Genomic DNA, 7,701 nt, shown 5'->3' with positions numbered 1-7,701 from the left:
TTTTCTTTCTTTTTTCAGGTATGATGTTCTTTCTGTCTTCCTACAAATCCTCTGGTCTCCAGTTATTAGTGTTCGGTAATTTGAATCTATTCTTGACATATACTCAAGGTTTTATTTTGGCTCTTATGGACTTGTTTTAATTTTTTTTCAGCTTCAATTTGAACTTGCATATGAGCAATTGAGGGTGTGCTCCACTATCAGCTCCTGGCCTTGTTCTGGCTGATGATACTAAGCTTCTCCATGGTGTCTTTCCACAGAAATAGTTGATTTGATTCCTGTGTATTCCATCTGGTGAAGTCCATGTGTATAGTCACTGTTCATATTGCTGAAAAAATGTATTTACTATGAATAAGTAGTTGGTTTGAAAAATTCTGTCACCAAGGATATCTTTTCCAACTTTCCTCTTTGCTTCCAACATATGCTGCCAATCACTAGTCATTATTATATGCATCTTAGTTGTGTGTTTGATCAATTGCAGACTGCAGAAGTTGGTCGAAATCTTTAAGTTTTTCAACTTTGACTTTAGTGGTTGGTGCATCTGAGGCTTATTTAAATCTCATTTTAAGTTCATCAAAATTCTGTGATCAGCAGTAGGGAAAGAAGAGAGGGAAGGAATGCATCCTTTGTCCCAGGGTTTAAACATTTACCCCTGAGTGACCTTCATTTTTAGCACATATTCTATTATGCATTACAAATTACATTCTAGAAGAATATCCAAAGGGATTAAATTCTCACTCAATGTGGAAATTTTACCTTGGCAGTTTTACCTTACTGACCATAGGTAGTAAATGTGAGGCAGTAAACTGGTCAAATTAGAATGTCTCATTCTGCAGAAACCTTCAGCAAAATGTATACCCTATGAAACATGGCAGCTTTCTAATAATTTCGGAATTTGTCATAATTCTACCATGAATTATTAATTGCTTCTTAGATTGGGGTAGACCAGACTTCCTATATTTATTATTTATTTTCTATTGAAACCGACGGAACAAAGCAAAAATAGATCAATTCAACATACAGGATGAGACATACAGAATTATAAAAAGCCAGAGCCACTCCTGTTATTTTATTAAATGCGTATCAGCCTCTTTCTTTTCCTTCTGGTTTTAAAGAAGTTCCCCAACTTTGTGGTGATAGCATTTTATTTACACTCATAAAGCTCAAAGAGAAAAACATCTTATTTCTGCAAATTACTTTTAATCTATGTTTTTTTTATTTTCCCCCCAAAGCATTTGTTTGTATTTACAAAATCCCTGAAACTCTAAGGAGGACAGGAGCTAAATGAACTCAGATGGAAACGTTAAAGGTTCTAGTTCACACAGAGACACCTTGGAGGAAAGCTCTGATGATCTATTTCAGAAAGTTAACAGCACAGTTCTACTGTGCTACTCATGGGATTTTCATGAGTTGGAATCAATTGGACAGCAACTGCTTTTGGTTTGGCTTGGTTTTTCATAAGAAGAACAAGGGTTAGTACTGACTCAGCTTTGAAGTGTTCTCCCAGGTTATTCCCACAGCACTGGAGTGTCTAAGGTAAGGAAGATACAGACTAGCCAACAGGATCTTCATAAGTCTTCTCAGTTCAGGGTTAAAGATCACACCTCTCTGTCTTGTTTTCTCCTCTTTCCTTTGACTCTGTTCTCTTTAATGGCCCAGGGAGTCCAATGAGGGCCAAGGTAATTTATTTCAAACCAGCACACTTTCCAAGAAGAAAATCAGATAGAAGATGGCTCCAACAACTTGGGTGCCTTTCCCCTTCCTTGACTTCTTTCAAATGATGAGAAGCTATTAGTGACCTGAGCTGTCTCCAGATGGGAATCAAAATAACTAAATTATCAGGGAAGATAGCCTGACTGGGGTCAACAGGCTTCCTATATATTTTGGTTCCTAAGTGCTCTGACTTTCTTTGTTTTCAGTGCCAATTAGTCCATCGTGGTATGTATCTCATGTACAGACTACACTCATAAATCGAGCTGGAACCAGAATGTGGCATGGCCATTTGACTATGGGAAATATTGGTTTGATTTATGAGGTATTATGACCCAGAAAGCCGTATTGTACTTTCTTGTCCACTGCCTAGTTTAACTGTGCTGCCAATGAAGTCAGCCTCTCGGCCTCACAATTGCAGAATTCATGACCTGACTCTAGCAGGGAGATGGGTCAGGGAGGGAAGGGTAAAGAGCAGGAGGAAGAGTGACTCTTTAATTACTGCTGATTTAAATATTAAATTATTCTTCATAAAAAACAGCTTGATTCAGCAGTCTGTAGTTCAGGCCACATTTTTCTGTTAATATGACCAGGAACCCTGCTTTTGTAAGAACTCTGAGAAAGCGCACACTTGGGCAAAGATTCTGGGAAATCTTGTGAATTGGAGGCAGACTGCCATTTCTAAAGGAACACCATCACAAAGGCCTCACAATTCGGTAACTTTAAGGGAATTCGGTCTAGAAATCACATCAAGCAAAGTATGATTCCTCTGAGAAAGTGTCCATGTATATGTCTCATGTATACAGGACTATATTTTGGTGGAAGCTACTGATTTCCTTTGCTATGCAATCTTTCAAGTAAAATCTGCTTTGCTTCAATTCCAATGACTAGTGTGGGTTAACCCCAAACTAAACCAAACCTGTTGCAGCCATTGACTCATAGTGACCCTATAGGATATGATAGAGTTGCTCCTTAGGGTTTTCAAGGCTGTAAATCTTTATGGAAGCAAACTGTCACAGCTGTCTCCCTTAGAGCAGTTGGTGGGTTCAAACTGCCAACCTTTGAGTTCCAGCCTGGCACATAATCACTGCTCTGCCAGGGTTCCTTGCGTGGTGCACTGATTAAGTGGAGCAATCTTCTCCACCCACAGAGGTGCAAAATGGTCAGTTAATTGAATGGCCCACCCAGAAATAGAAGCATCAGTAGAATTGGTGTCACCCAGTGTGGTATTGCTTAGGACGTCCTCTCATACCAGACTATACAGAACCTTAGTTATGTTTATTATCAAGTTTAGTCATAGAATAATATACAATACATTGTAAACTGCTTAAAATACTATTTCTTAAATTATATGAATATTAGCAACACAATTGTTTTGTAAAATCTTTCTATATTGAATTACAACATTAAAACATTATTAGCAGTTGCTTGCTGAAAGTGAAGAGAATTTAAAATATTTACTGATGAAGATCAATCTTCATCAGTATGGATTGCATCTCAATGTAAAGAAAACAAAAATCCTCACCACTGGACCAATAAACAGCATTCTTATCAATGGAGAAAAGATTGAAGTTGTCAAAGAATTCATTCTTCTTGGATCAACTATTAACACTCACGGAAGCAGCAGTCAAGAAATCAAATAACGTGTTGTTTAGGCAAACCTGCTGCACAAGACCTTTTTAAAGTATTGAAGAGCAAAATCCTCAGCTTGAGGACTAAGGTACGCCTGACCCAAGCCATGGTATTTTCAATAACCTAATGTTGTTGTTGTTGTTGTTAAGTGCCGTCAAGTCGGTTCCGACCCATAGCGACCCTGTACAAGGTTTCTGAGGGTGTAAATCTTTACGGGAGTTGAAAGCCTCATCTTTCTCCCGCGGAGCTGCTGGTCGTTTCGATGTGCATGTGAAAATTGGGCAGTGAATAAGGAAGACCATAGAAGAATTGATGTTTTTGAGTTAGGGTGTTGGAGGAGAACATTAAAAGTACCAGGTGCACCCAAAAGAACCAACCGATCTGTGTTGGAAGAAGTGCAGCCAGAGTGCTCCTTGGAGGCCAGGATGGCCAAACTTTGTCTCTCATACTCCGGACATATTGTCAGAAGGGACCAGTTGCTGGAGAAGGACATCATGTTTGGTAAGGTGGAGGGTCAGGGAAAAAGAGGAAGACTCCTAGCGAGATGAGTTGGTCAAGTGGCAGCACGAATGGGCTCAAGCGTGGCAACAATTGTGAGGCTGGCCCAGGACTGGGCAGTGTTTCGTTCTGCTGTGCATAGGGTTGCTATGAGTTAGTAGCAACTCGATGGCACCTAACAGCATCAACAACTAATTGAGTGGAAGCCTTTTCAAATGTTTCTTCTTTTCCTTTAATGACTACTCCATTCTCAAAGAAGTTATTAACATAGGCTCACAAATACAATGGGGCTTCAAAAAGTTCATGGAAAAATTATTTTATCTTGCAATTCCATTTTCCCATGAACTTTATGATTCCCCCTCATACTAAATTATCATAACATTCAGTTAAAACATAAGAAAATTTGTCAAAAATCAACAACTGTAAAAACACTGGCAGCAATAAAAAAACCATGAGTACTTGTATTATGTGCAGATGAAACCATGTGAAGTGTCGTTGGAACTGGATAATGACAACTTTGACTGGAGTAAATCAGAAGTTTCAAAAAAGTAAATTCACATAACATACCAAATTGTTGCTATATAGCTATATCTAAGTTACGCGTGGAGTCCTGGTGTGGCGTTGTGGACTAATGCGTCAGACTGCAAAGTCATTTGAAATGCAAGGTTGGTGGTTCAAGCTCACCAGCTGTTCCTCGGAAACCCTATACAGGGTCACTATGGGTCGGAATCGACTCTACAACACTTAAAAACAACAAGTTAGGCTTACAAAAAAAAAATTATATTTTTCTGGCGCTATGAGTTAATGCGCCGGACTGCAAAGCCATTTGAACTGCAAGGTCGATGGTTCGAGCTCACCAGCTGATCCTTGGAAACCCTATACCGAGTCGCTATGGGTCAGAACCAACTTGCTGGCACTTAACAACAACAACAACAACAACATAGGAATTTAAAAATATATATATATATATTCCTGCTGAAATACTACATAAAAAACTTTATATACAATCATTTTGGCATCACCCAGTCTGACAGTGTCACCTAATATGTTCTGCAGCCCCCCACACTTCCTTGGTGATCCACTGCCTATGAACCCTGCTTTCCAAGGGAATATAGTTAAATGATCTGTGTGTATGCCATCTCTGCAGAGGACCCAATCCCAAGGTATGCTGGGAACTTCTGGCCATGAGGGAAGAACAAGTAATGAAGGTTTGGAATGGCAATGGAAAGAAACCCCCTGTGACCAGCAAATGTTCTTCTCCCTCTAGGAAAAGTACATTAGGGCTAATCACTAAATAACAAACTCAAGTCTGGCCAAAGGTGAGGAGGCTTCTAAGCAGCAAGCAACGTTTTTCTTGTTAAGTGCTACTGATTCAATTATGACTCATAGCAAACCAGTATAGGGTTTCTGAGGCTGTAAATCTTTAGGGGAACAAAAAGCCTCATCTTTCTTCCACTGAGTGGCTGGTAAGCTTGAACCGCTGACCTTGTAGTTTGCAGTCCAGTGTTTATCCTAAGGAGCCACTGTGATCCCAGCAGCAGTGGTAATTGTGTCTCTTTGAGCAGACACAAGTGAGTCTGACAAATGGGACCAGGCTTGGGGAAGAAGGCTAACAGGAACTACATTAGACCAGGAGCTATGAAAGCCAAAGCTGTATCTGTGTCACTTTTATTGCGTTGTTCAAAATCTGAAGGCTTTTTTTTTTAAATCTATGAATGACTCTAGTCTGGTAGAACTTAGTTTCATTTTTGTGTCCTGATTTTAGTATTCAGATGTCAATTTTTTGGAGTGTCTCATGCACCTCTGATAGTCAAACTGCTTGAGTTAAAAGCAAAGTATAGTTGAAAGTGGATTTGAGATCACTTCCCCTAGCAAGTCTTTTCAGGAACTTTCTTGGGCATACCCCTTAATGACTGCCTTAAAGGGCCTCTGTTTATGATGTCATACCCTGAGAGCCTCAGAGACTATCTGTAAGCTTTCATATCTGCAGCAGTCCCCTCAATACTTCCTTAGGCCCTGCCTGTGTATGTGCTGTATTGCTGCCATTAGCGTGGCTGTGGGAGGAGATTCTTTTATTCTCTATGCCCTATAGAAGGTCACTTTTAAGAAGGTCAAACTTTGGAAATTCTTCATGTTGTCTATGATTTCCTTCACTTGGGTGATGTGCATATATTATTTTTTTAAATAAGATTTTTTATTGTGAATTGAGTGATAGTTTACATGGAAAAACACCAACTTTACATTCATCCTATCATATTTTGTTTCATTGCAATGATTACAATCCCCTCTATGCATCATCATTCAACAGCATTTGCTTCCAATCCTTCTGGGTTTTTCTTTTTTGTTGTTGTTGTTTTTTGGATGTACACTGAAGCACTCAGGAATATATAACCATTCAAACAACCAAAGGGTGTACCCTGCATGCCAGCCTACAAATATTCTTGGTTGTTTTTTACTCCTATTTAAGACTTAATAAGAGCTAACACCAATTTTACTAAAACTATTGCAGAACATAGAAAAGGATAGATAACTCTCAAATACATTTTATGAAGCAAGCAAAACTCTCATACTCAAACCAGGCAAAAACATCACTAAAAAAAGAAAATCATAATCCAATATCCCTCATGGACATAGACGTAAAAATTCCCAACAAAATCCTAGCCAACAGAATTCAACAACATATCAAAAAAATAATAATACATCATGTGAGATTCATACATCATATGGGATTACAGTAAGTGGGATTCATAACAGGGTTGCAAACATAGTTCAGTATTAGAAAAACAATCAACGTAATCCACCACATAAATAAAATAAAGGAAAAGAACCACATGATCATACTGGTTGATGCAGAAAAGGAATTTCACAAAATCCAACAGCCATTCCTGATAAAAACAGTCAATAAATTAGGAATTGAAGGTTAATATGCTGTATTGCACAGTCACTTTGAACCACAAGGTAGATGGTTCAAGCTCACCAGCTGTTTCTTGAAAACCCTATCCAGGGTCACTATCAATTTGACAGCACTTAAAAACAACAACATACAAATCCAAAAGTAAGACTCTCTATTTGCAGATGATATGGTCCGATATACAGAAAATCACAAAGACTCAACAAGAAAATTATTGGAACCCATTGAAAGAGTCAGCAAAGTGGCAGGGTGTAAGATCAATATACAAAAATAAGTTGGATTCCTCTATACTAATAAATACAGCTCTGAAAAGGAAATTAGAAAAATAATACCTTTTGCAATAGCCACCCAAAAGATGACACACTTAAGAATAAATCTAATCAGAGAAACAAAATACCTATCCAAAGAAAACCGTAAAGCACTGTTTCAAAAAACCAAAAGAGACTTATAAATATGGAAGGATATGCCCTCCCTGTCACCTGAGTTAACATGTCAAAACTACTCAAAGACTCAATGGACATAGTACAATCCCAATCCAGATTCCAATATCAATCTTTAAAGAGATGAAAAACTGATCAATACAGCAATTCCTCTACTTGGTATTTACCCACAAGAAATACGAGCCATAACATGAGTAGATATATGCACACCAATGTTCATAGCAGCACTATTTACAATAGCAAAAAGATGGAGACAGCCAAAGTGCCCATCAATGGAAGAATGGATAAATAAACTGTGGTACATCCACACAATGGAATATCATGCTGCCTTGAAGAATAACAAGGAAGCTGCAAGCCACCGCATAACATGGATGAACCTTGAGGGCATTATGTTGAGTGAAATTAGTTAGTCACAAAAGGAGAAATACTGCATAGGAGCACTACTGTAAAAGACTAAGAAAAATAACCCATACTAAAGGGGGGGGGGATTCTTTGCTGGTTATTGGGATGCAG

Source organism: Chrysochloris asiatica, unplaced genomic scaffold (genome assembly GCF_000296735.1).
Source record: "Chrysochloris asiatica unplaced genomic scaffold, ChrAsi1.0 scaffold00062, whole genome shotgun sequence".
In the NCBI taxonomy this organism is placed as follows: domain Eukaryota; kingdom Metazoa; phylum Chordata; class Mammalia; order Afrosoricida; family Chrysochloridae; genus Chrysochloris; species Chrysochloris asiatica.
This window is presented reverse-complemented; position numbering follows the sequence as displayed.